Source organism: Equus quagga, chromosome 19 (genome assembly GCF_021613505.1).
Source record: "Equus quagga isolate Etosha38 chromosome 19, UCLA_HA_Equagga_1.0, whole genome shotgun sequence".
Taxonomy (NCBI): Eukaryota; Metazoa; Chordata; class Mammalia; order Perissodactyla; family Equidae; genus Equus; species Equus quagga.
Window position 1 is genome coordinate 10740302 of NC_060285.1, and position 10979 is coordinate 10751280.

General features: G+C 54.9%; 1 protein-coding gene across 1 annotated transcript in view; it reads left to right on the plus strand.

The window, feature by feature from the left end:
• The first annotated feature begins 536 nt into the window (after positions 1-536).
• The window catches only part of CSNK1E (casein kinase 1 epsilon), a 35781-nt gene continuing 25338 nt past the window's right edge, over positions 537-10979 (plus strand). Inside the window, exon 1 of the mRNA XM_046646248.1 lies at positions 537-631. The gene's annotated coding sequence lies outside the window, so the exon portion shown is untranslated. The remainder of the gene's footprint in view (positions 632-10979) is intronic.

Consider the following 10979-nt stretch of genomic DNA (forward strand, 5'->3'; position numbering starts at 1 on the left):
CCCCCCCCCCCCCCCCCCCCCCCCCCCCCCCCCCCCCCCTCGCGCCGTTCCTTAGCAGGAAGCGTCGGAGGCAGGGTCTGGAGAAGTACAGGGCGTGGGATAAGAAGAAAACACTAGGGGAATCAAGGCTCCCTCTGTCCCTCTGGAGGTCAGTCTTTACTCCAGGTGATTTGAATCTGGAATCCGAGGCCCGGTTCTGTGTAAACCAGGGGTGGAGGTGGGGAGGTGAGGTAGGGAGTAGGGGGGGTCCCAGCTCTTTCTCGGATTCTCACAGGGATCCTGGTTCTGGAAGAGTTAGAATCTCCCCTTTCAGTCCGCCCACCCCCAAGGGCCACCTTGGAGGTTCCCTTAGGCAGGCCCGGCTAATGGCCGGTGCACCGGCTCACGTGGCTCCTGCGCGTCGGGGGAAGTGTCGCACGCACCTCACCCCGCAAGCTTGAGAAGCACGAACCCCCGGGGACCAGGGAAGCCGGGGCGTGGCCTGGAGGCCAGGGCGGGGCTGGATGGCTGACGTCACGACCCCGCCCCCGGCAGGCTTCCTCCTCCCGGCGCGCGGCGTCCTCGCCGAGTCCGCACCTGGAGGGACAGGTGTGCGCGTCTCGCATCTCGGAGGCCGACCCGCGAGTGTCAGGTGAGCGTCAGCAGAAGCTCCTACTTGGGGCTGGGAGGAGGGTCCGGGGTGGGGGTCCTCACTCGACGGAGAGCAGACCCTGGTCAAAGAGAAGGAGCTGGGCGTGGGTCTGTGGAGGAACTCGTTGCTCCCCAAACTCCTACCTTGTCTCTTGGTCATAGTCACGTTGTCCTGAAAACAGGCTTTGGAGGGATTTGACGGAGCGGACGCTGAAGAGGAAACAGCAGGTTTCCAAATATTTCAACCACAAATTTATTATTTTTTTACATAATATTTTTTCTTCCTTGTAAAATATGCAGTGATTGACTATCTGGCAAAAGGAGACTAGCAGGAAAGAAATCGCCCATGCTACCAAGACACAGACAAAGCCACCGGGGCTGTTTTGGTGTATTTCCTTTCAGTCTTTTTTCTATGCACAATCATTTTAGTATAATTTGATTATACTGTATTTACAATTTTTGTGTCTTGCTTTTCAAAACTCTCTTAACATTGTGTCGTAAGCATTTTCTCGTGTTGTTATTAGTCATTCGTGTATATGTCATCATTATTTTTAATGGCTGCATAATGTCACATTTACATATTATTTGAGGGATGGGCCATAGTCAGGTACCATTCAGAACACTTGAAGGAAGGGTTTGAGAGGGAGACGAGGAGGTGTAATAGAAAAAACGTGGGTCTGGGTCAGACAGCCCAAAATCTCTGCCTCCAACAGTGGGACCTTGGGAAAGAGCTCTGCTCTGTCTAAGCATCAGTTCCACATCTGGGAAGTGCATACATAAAGCTACTTCTCCAGGGTGTTGTGACGATTAGGTGAGCCAATTTATGTAGAAAATCCCCCCCCCCCCCCCCACCCCCAGTTCTGGCAGAAAAATGGTCCCTATGTTTGTGAGTTTGAAGCAGGAATCTGGACCAGCCGAAGCTGCTGAGGGACCAGAGCAGAAAAAGAGCTGGGGAGAAGGGGATAGGCTCTTGGGAAAACCCTCAGAATGGAGGTGTCTCTGGGTCCGGGGCAGGTGGGCACGAACCAGCAGGCATGGTCCACATCTGCTCTGTGTGCATCAGGCACAAACAGGGTCCCTGAGGCGAGGTCGTGACCTCCAGGCCCCCAGATGGGTTCAGCTCCTTGGGGTGAGCTCCTGGAAGCACTTCTGAGTGAGGGGATTGGAAGAAAAGTAGGAGGGGAGGCCGAGATGGAGCTGAGCAATCAACTCCTTGTACAGATGAGGAAACTGAGGCTCAGAGGACAGGTAATTTGTTCGGCATCCACACAAGGAGCAGTCACAGAGCAGGTTTGGACGCCAGGGCGCCTAACTCCCCCAGGGGTCTCTGCGCCAGAGACTACTTGATGTCAGGGAAGGAGGAGGTCAGGGGCGAGTCATTGGCTGTGCCTGAACCAGGCTAAGGTGTGCCTAGAGACAACAGGTCCTCCGTTTCCTCATCTGTGCAATGAGGATAACTCCCCGCCTGCCTACTCGGTACCTGCTGCCAGGCCCATCCATCGACAGGTAGCAGAGCCTCCTTCCAATTTTAGGGGCCTGTTCAATTCCTGGTCGTACACCCCACCCACCCTGACCCCTCATCTTCTTGACTCTCTGGCCATCTTCAGAGGGGGGCCTGGGTAACGGTCAGCTTAACCAGACAGGCCCCTGTGGCCGTGTCTCACTTAGGGTGGGAAATCCACACGCCCCTGAGCCATCCGTTTGTAGACCTGGGAGGATTTGCTCTGTTCTCCTAACTTGGCTTTCGTGCTCCCGCTGGATGAGAAAGGGCTCTGTGCCCTGGCGGCAGCTCCTAAGGGTCCAGAAAATCTCGTAGTGAGGGTCCGCAACTCTCTGGGACTGTCTCTTCCTGCCAGGCCTCTCACTCCAGGACAGGAATAAGGACGTCACACTCCTCTAGCAATTGGGTGTCTGGGGTCTCTGATGTTCCGAAACAGAATTGGGGACGTAACCTTCCAATTCACAGAAAACTGGAGATGGTCCATTGCATAGTCACAATTCTGAGTCATTTAGAATGACAGTCAGCCCCAGGACCCGGAATCAAGTCCCTGCCTTGGGCCTGGGAATTGACATTTTCTGAAACATCCACTCCTCTGCCACTGGTCCATTCAAGAACCTGACAGCTAATACTTATCGAGGGCCTCACTGGCCAGCCTTTGTTCTAAGTGCTTCAGAGCGATACTGGGAAATGGGTCCACTATCATCCCTGTTTTACAGATGGTGAAACTGAGGCACAGACAGGGTAAGTAAGTTGCCCAAGTGGAGCCAGGGTTCAATGCCAAGGGGTCTAACCCCATCGCCCACCCCCGTCACCCCTGCACGGGGCTGCCTCTTTAGCCTAAGATGGCGTCTGATTTGATACATGTCAATTTTCCCAAATACATCTATGTCGTTGTCTTCTGCCCGGGCCATCAGGACTTTCTGGGAGAATGCCCACACTCTGTTGATGTCCCGATCCCTGTCTTAACCCTGGTCACCCTGATTTATAATGACCTCTTCTGGGTTCTGGGTCTCCTAGAGCAGACACACTCCGCCAGGGCAGGGCCCACCACAGGGCCCAGGCCAGGCCCGGCTCTGCTCCCTGTAACTGAATTAATAATAACTGTGTCTCTCATCCAGGTGTCAGGCTCGGGGCCACGGGCTTTATGTCCATCGTCTCTTTTCATCCAGTTGAGTTGGGTGCTTTTGCCACTCCCATTTCTGAGATGAGGAAACTGAGGCTTAGAAGTTTCTGTAAACTCGCCCAGTGACAAGCCCAGAAGTAGCCAATTAAGGATTTGAACCCAGCTTGTTGAAGGAGGGTCTCTATCCCCACTGCCTGTCAAGTGAGAACTCATTGCAGGGGGCCGCAAACGCTAATGCAAACTATGGTTGCATACCCAGTCTGTGCCAATATTTTTGAGCATGCATTTTGTATTCAAATGTACATATATTTGTCATAACTTAGGTATATATGTTCCCCTGTGCTACTGGGTGCATTATAAAACATACGTTAAAATGGAATATCTGGAGTTTTGGGGGTTTTTTTTGAGGAAGATTAGCCCTGAGCTAACATCCATGCCCATCTTCCTCTACTTATATGTGGGACGCCTGCCACAGCATGGCTTGACAAGCGGTGCATAGGTCCGCACCCAGGATCCGAACCGGCGAACCCCGGGCCACGGGGCAGAACATGTGAACTTAACTGCTGCACCACCGGGCTGGCCCCTAAAATAGAATATCTGGAAGGCTAAGATGAAAAACCAAATAAGAATACCAATTCCAGTTTTTCCTTCCCACCTCCCAGTGGATCACTTAGTGAGCTTCCTGAGGGGCTGGTACCTCCTCTGAAGTCAGCTACGATAGTGGTCACCAGAGTCCCCTGGACGCTTCCGGAGTGGGCTAGCGAACTCATAGTGTCCTGAACGGTAAGGATGTCATTCAGTGGGGCCTCAGATACACGGGCAGGTCCCAGCTGGCGTGCACCAGGGGAGATAAAGGCAGATTAGGGTGCAGTCCCCAAGGCAGAGGGAGGCTCCAGAGTGGGCCTGGAGGGGTCAGTTGGAGTCCTTGGTAAACTTTACCAACAGTAGGTCAGATTCTCTTAAACTCTCAGCCTTGGGTTTTACTTGTAAAACGGCTGGGGTGATCCTCTGCTCATAAGACTCTTGTGGAATTGAACAAGGTCTGATAACGAGTGCCCAGTGTGGGGCCTGGCACGTCGTCTGTCCAACAAATACTAGTTTGCTTGTTCTCTCCCTCTTCTTCCCATCCATGTGGAAAATTCGAACTGTTCTCAGCAAAACCAGTAGAGAAATTCATACTTAGCTGCTTGGGGTTAGAGACTCCACCTGCCTTCAGCCTTCTCCCCCCAGGGAGGGGGAGCCCAGAGGCCGTTTGACTGGTCTCCCTGCCGCGGGCCCCTGGCTCAGAATGTCTGAGGTTCCTTCCACGGCATGTCCACTCCGGCTGTTCCTCCTCAGCCTGCGGCCGTCTCTCCACCCTCCAAGTCTAGCCACCTTCAAGCCCCGCCTCCTCCCACCCTCCCCAGGGATGACTCCCACCTTTCTCCGTAGAAGGGGCTTAGGGGGCATCAGGGTTAGAAGGGGGCTGGGGACTTGTCTGGACACTGTATTTGTGTAGTGCTTCCCATAAAGTTAAGAAAACCCAGGCGTGCATCTCATAGAACGCCCCAGGTGGCGGGTGAGAGGGGTGGCTTGCCACTCCTTGGCGCCTCCACTGACGCCAGGCCACGTGGGTCCGTCCTGTGGCACCAATTGTCCAGCGTGTTCTCTCTGGTGTAGTTAGTCCATCTTTCCTGTGTGTGCACCCAGCCCCCGCAGGTGGGTTGTCAGCTCCTGGGGGGCAGGGTCCAGTGTGGCTCTCTCAGGCCCCGTGAGGAGTTGGCATCAGGAAATGTTTGTGGACAAACATGTGACTCGGCAAGGAGATGATGAATGGCACCAACTCTGCTGAGTTGAGAAGTGTTGTTGTGGGAATGGGGACTATTAGCCGTGGCCGTCATCACCATCCCCTGGCCCGGCTGATGAGCGCTTGTGTGTCCTGGGTGTGAGATTCCTTCGGTTCCCAGAGGATGGAAGCAGCAAGGTTTGGAGAGGGTTGCCAGCCATGCAAACAGAGAGGTTGTGCCCAGCAGAGGGGTCAGGTGAGCCCAGAGGGGCAGTGAGGTGACAGGCCAAGTTGAAGGAAGATGACGTGGCCCTTTGGTGAGGCTGGGGTATTTTCAGTGCTTCCTGTGCCTATGGGACATGGGACAGGTGTTCCTAGCTCCTCTGAGAGTGAATTCCCGCCGAGAAGCCCAGCAGCATTAGGAATCCCCAGAGAGGTTTGCCCCAGTGGAGGTGGGAGGGCCGAGAGCCCACCAGAGAAGGGGGGGCGATGGGGAGAAGCCACGGATAAGGCCTGTCCCTGAGGGAAGGCTGTGTGGCACTGTCTGGCCCAGGGATGGAAAGTGCCAGGCCCTGCCTCCCCCTCCCCCCACCCCCAACGACCACACACCCATGGCAGAAGTCACACACTGCACAAGTGTTTATGGGGCACACATTACCAATTGAGCACCCAGAGGAACACCTATAGGAGGGTTTCTTTCTCTCGGAACTTGTGTTCAAGGGCATTAAAAATAAGCAAGTTAATGTTTTCAGCCTGTAGTAAGTGCCATAAAGAAAATAAAGCAGAGCAATCCAGTAGAGAGGGACAGAAGGAGGGGGGCCCACTTAAGATGGTGTGGTCAAGGAAGGCCTCTGTGAGGAGGCGACTTTTGAGTCGTGACTTGAACCATGAGTGGGAGGGAGCCATTTAAAGATCTGAGGGGAGATAATTCTAGGCAGAAGGAACGGCAAGTGCAAAGGCCCTGTGGGGTGATGAAATGAAAGAAGACGGGGGAGCGAGGTTTGACATGGAGTCTGAGAGGAAGGGAGGGGCCAGATCATAGCAGGCCTGGGAAAGAATGTAAATTTCACACTAAGGACAGAGGGGGCCATTGGTGAATTTTCGGTAGTTGAGGGATGTGATCTCACCAGTTAACAGACCGCTATAGCGTCTGAGTGAAAAGCGCACACGGTGAGAGGTGGCTGGGTTCAGAATACAGCTGGGAGGAAGAGCTGATAGGAAATGCACTGTTCTGAATGGGGGGTGGGGGGGTGGGGAGAGAGCCCTTGCCACCGAGCGAGCTGATGTGTGTGAGCTGAGGATCTTTCTCAACAGAGCGCTCCGGATGTAGAGCACACAGGGCCCTTCCCCACCAGGCCAGTTCTTACTCTGCAGATGGGGAGACTGAAGAAAGAGCCTTCGAGGTCACCTTGTCCAGCCCCCCAGAGAGGGGCTGTGAATTCTTCAAGGTCCTGCTGAACTGCAGTGGCTGACCTGGGACTCGAACCCCGGCCTCTGGGCCCCTGGTCCAAGCCTCTTGCTATCCGCCCCTGGCCCCCCACCCCCACCCCCACCTCTCCACTGAAGACAGAGGAGGAGGGAGGCGCCACTGCCGGGAATGACCTGGCCAGGCATGGCGGTGTGGGGGGGTCACCTGGGAGAAATGTCTAAAAGCAGTGGAGTCTGCAGAAGCCAGGGCCATGGTGCCAACTAGAGATGGAGCACTGCTCCAGGAGCAGTCAGGGTGGGTGGAACATCGTGGAAGGGCCTGGGGGCCAGGAGCCGAGGCCTCGCTGGGTGAGGAGGATGCACCAGGGCAGCAGTCCCGGGCTGGCATCCCTGAGCAGGACCACTTGGAGCAGAGCCCGTGTGGGCCGCTGACCCTCAGCGGTCTTGGGAGAGACCCGAGTAGCCGCTGAGAAGAGGAGGACCCCAGAGAAACTTCCTGCAGGGGCCTCGTAGAGCCAAGATGATGGGTGAAGACAGAGGGTGGGCAAGGCCAGCGGCTCACCTGGGTCCACCCAGGTTTGCCCACCTGCAACCCACCCCCCACCTCCAAGGGGCTGCTGGTGGCCCCTGCAGGGCAGGTGGAGCGAGGAGAGAAGAAGCTGGAGACGCAGCCTGTGGTTCTAGAAGTCCAAGTCCAGGTTTTACTCCCTGTCTGCTCCTCAGAACAGTAACAGTGTCAACATCTTCCTCTTACTCGGGGCTGCTTCTGGGCCGAGTTGTTTTTGCGCAGGATCATCTGTGTTATCTTCATTTTACAAACGAGGCTCAGAGAATTTAAGGAAGTTTCCTGGGGTCACACAGTTAAAAAGTGGCAGAGTCAGCACTGGAGGCCAGCTTCTTAACCACAGTGTGCTACCGTCTGGGGCCTCCCCTGTGACCGTGAGCAAGGCGGGTCTTAGTCGCCGCCTGTGAAATGAGGGCGTTGGAATAAATGAGTCCCATGGGCCCTTGCGGCTCTTGGCTGGGGCCCAGAATTGCTTCTCCGGTAGAGGGGCTCGAGGTCCTGAGGGAGGGGGTGGGGAGTTGTCTTGGCACTGCGTTCTCCGCTAGCCTGGGCGAAGGGGTTAAGGGCACTGGCTCCGCCAGGCCCTCCCTTCACTGAGGGTAGATGTGAGGGTTGAACCAGTCAGGGCAGGTAACATGTCTCGTGGAGGGCCTGGCACACAGTAGGTGCTCAATAAATGTGGCTCTTCACATTTTGTCAGAGACAGTGGAGGCTGTCCCTTCACAGTCCATCCATTCACTCATCTCGCAAATATTTGTTGAATACTTCCTACGTGCCAGATACTATTCTTGTGTGACGCAGTGGTGCCCCCAAATAGCATTAACTCCCTGTCTTCATGCAGCTTATATTCAGTGGAGGATGCCAACCAAAACAAAATTCAGATACGACCCTGTAGAATATGTGGCATGGTGGTCAGTGCCAGGAAGCAGAGAAGGGGGAGGCAGTGCCCTAGGTGGGCTGCAATCTTACATCAGGAGGGCTGCAAGGCCTCCCTGTGAAGGCGACTTGGGAGTCAAGACCTGAGGGAAGTCAGGAAATGAGCCTTGTGGATATCAGAGGGAAAAGCATACCAGGCAGTGGGAACAGCCAGGGCTAAGGCCCTGAGGCTGGAGGACAGCCTCAGGGGAAAGCTTGTGTAGGGCGTTTTAAGGACCCTCCCTGATGTGTAGTAAATCCTTGGTGCCCACAGTCAAGACTCAGGCTGCTGATCCCTTTGGGAGACACTGAAATCTTTCTGCCCATGTTTGGTTTCATGGCGGTATCATCCTCGTGGTCTGGCAGTTCCAGGACTGTCCTTGAGATCCCCAGCCCCATGCTCTAGGGTGCCAAGGAGACAGGTACAAAACGTCGGACTGGAAAGGTGCTGGGGGAACCGCTCCTCCTGACCCGTGCCGAACAGCTAAAACCCAGGGTGGGACATGTGAGCTGGGACTTCACTGACACCTATGGTTCCAGGCCTGATGGCATCTTCTGGGCCAGTGGGTGGGTGGGTAGGTGTGCAAGGAGAATGGCTAGGGGTACTTAAGCTGGCCACACCCTTGGGCTTTAAGGTTGGGAGTTAAGTCCCAGGAGGAATCATTGAGAACCTAGTCTGGAGAGAGAAGTCAGGCCCAGAGGCTGCTAGAACTCAACAAGATTTCTTTCCCTTGGAACTGCCTCCATTCCTGGGTTTTGTCTCATGTCTTTTTCTCCTTAGAGCTGAGCTGCATAGCTCCTTTGAAGGACCCACGGGCTGGTCTTCGAGGGGAGGAGGAAGGAGAACTCACAGCTCCTCAAGGACAGGGTGTGGGGAGCTTTCTTCCAAGGGAGGGAGGGGGTGGGACAGCAGGAGAGACAGCAGGAGAGACCCCATTCCATGGGGGCAGGAATGGGTCTTAAGACTGGTCCGGGTTACTGACCAGGATCTTCAGTGGGGCTCCTGGTGGTGGTTACAAATTTTGGAATGGGGAGGGGGGCGAGTGACAAGATTGGGAGGGGCATGTAGGACATCCTGGTGGTTAACGTGTGCCCTTAGGCAAGCGCTGTTAGGAACCTCGGACTCCCTGTCTATCAACCAAGGGAAAGAAGAGAGTAGGATTAAACGGAGAACCACCTCGCTGAGGGCCAGGCGCTTAGTAGGTGCTGCAGATGCACAGTCCCTTCCTGGGGAGGGAGGGCCCATAACCGGGAACCAGGGCCCAGGTTGGAAGGTTGGGATGTTGAGAATTGTTGAAGAGCAAAAATTCAATGCAGTAAATTTAAAGATCTATGGCTTTATTCAGCGATTCATGAATAGGGCAGCAGCCCCTCCAGGAAACAGACAGGAGCTCGGAGGAGTTGTACAAAATGGAAGATTTTTACAGGCAGACAAGGATGAGACAAAGAGGTTAACAAAGCTAGTATTTCAGGCAAGATCACTTTCCCTTAGGGGAAGGCTGGGGGTCTTCTCAAGCAGATTACCTCACTGCTGGTGTTGACCAGGAAATTCCAGACTGATTGGTTTAAAACTCCACTCCCAGGAGAGGCAATTAGGGGAGGTATTAAGTCTTGGTGGGGCTTAGCCTAAACAACTCCATTTTGGGCTTGTTGTTTCTTTTTAATAGGATGGAGGACACAGGGGTGCATTCCGCCCTGCTCCGTAGTGCCAGGGTCCCTCTGCCTGGGCCCCAGGCCTGGGCCCGTTGTCTCACTTGAGGAGAACGTGTGGCCGCAGCAAAGGCTGGCATCCCTGGGACACCGGGAGCAGAGTCTCGGGGTTCAGGGTTGGGATGAAAACAGACGACGAAGGGAAGGGCGCTGGTGGGGAAGTGTGGTGGCCGACTCTAGGACAGGGCCACACTTGGGGACTTCCAGGGGACAAAGGGAGTCCTAAAAATGGGTCAGACAAGCTGAAGTGAGGCAACAAGATGGGGCTCTTGGGCTGTGACCAAAGAGGGTAGCTGCTGCTAAGGCTGGCTGAGCGTGGCCAGGGCCCAGCAAGAGTTTGGGTCCAGAGTGGCCGGTTCTCCTGGTGCTTCAAGACAAGCTGGGGCTATGTATCCGTACTATGGTATCTTCCCATCTTAAAACATTGGGAATCAATTAACAAAACAAAATTAAAAAACAGCAGAAAAAAAAAAACCCTGCAGGCCAAGCAAAGCCCATCACCTTGGCTGGTGACCCCCTGCTCCAGCGAAGGCAGCACTGAGGACAGGTCCCCAGTTGACTGCTGCAGACCTCTCCTGGGAGAAGGGTTGTCTTCACTCTCCTGCTCGTGGAAATGGGCTGATGATAGACTCAGCTTCTCTGAGACCATTGGGAGAAAAGAGCCATCTTGCTGCGCTGTGTGATCCTGGGCAAACCCCTTCCCCTCTCTGGGCTGTGAAAGAAGAACCTGGTTTGTGGGGCTCCTGCCAGTTTGGACAGTGTGTGACTAAGTCCCTCAGGCTCGAGGGAAGATGCAGTTATTATGGAAGTGACTCTTCTCAGGAACCATGCTTCCGGGATTGCATGAGTGTACTCCGGCATTTTGTGTGTCCACAGTCACAGCTGTGTGTGTGAATGGATGTGTGTCATAATCTGGAGCTCTGCATGGCAAAGTGTAAATATCATCTCTTTAATCACTCTGCCCTGGGACCTTGCATTGGCCGCTCTGGAAGCCGGTAGGAAGCCTTCATTACTGCTCCCAGTGACCTGGGGAGCCAGGCGTTCTTCTTCTCCATTTGCAGATATGGAAACTGAAGCCCAGAGCTGGGAGGTGACTAAACGTGCACCACTCTGGATCCTGACTCAAGTGTTGGTTCCAGGGCAGCGTGTGGGGTCCCTCAGTAAACGAGTGAGAACAGGATTAGGGTTTGAGGGTCTGCTCTGTGCCCACCACAGTTTGAGCTGCTGGAAGACGGATGAGGGAGAAGAAAAGGTCTCTGCCTTTGATTGCTCCATGGCAGGAGAGGGGAGCTGAGCCCAGGCCACCCCCCCCCCCCCCCCCCCCCCCCCCCCCCCCCCCCCC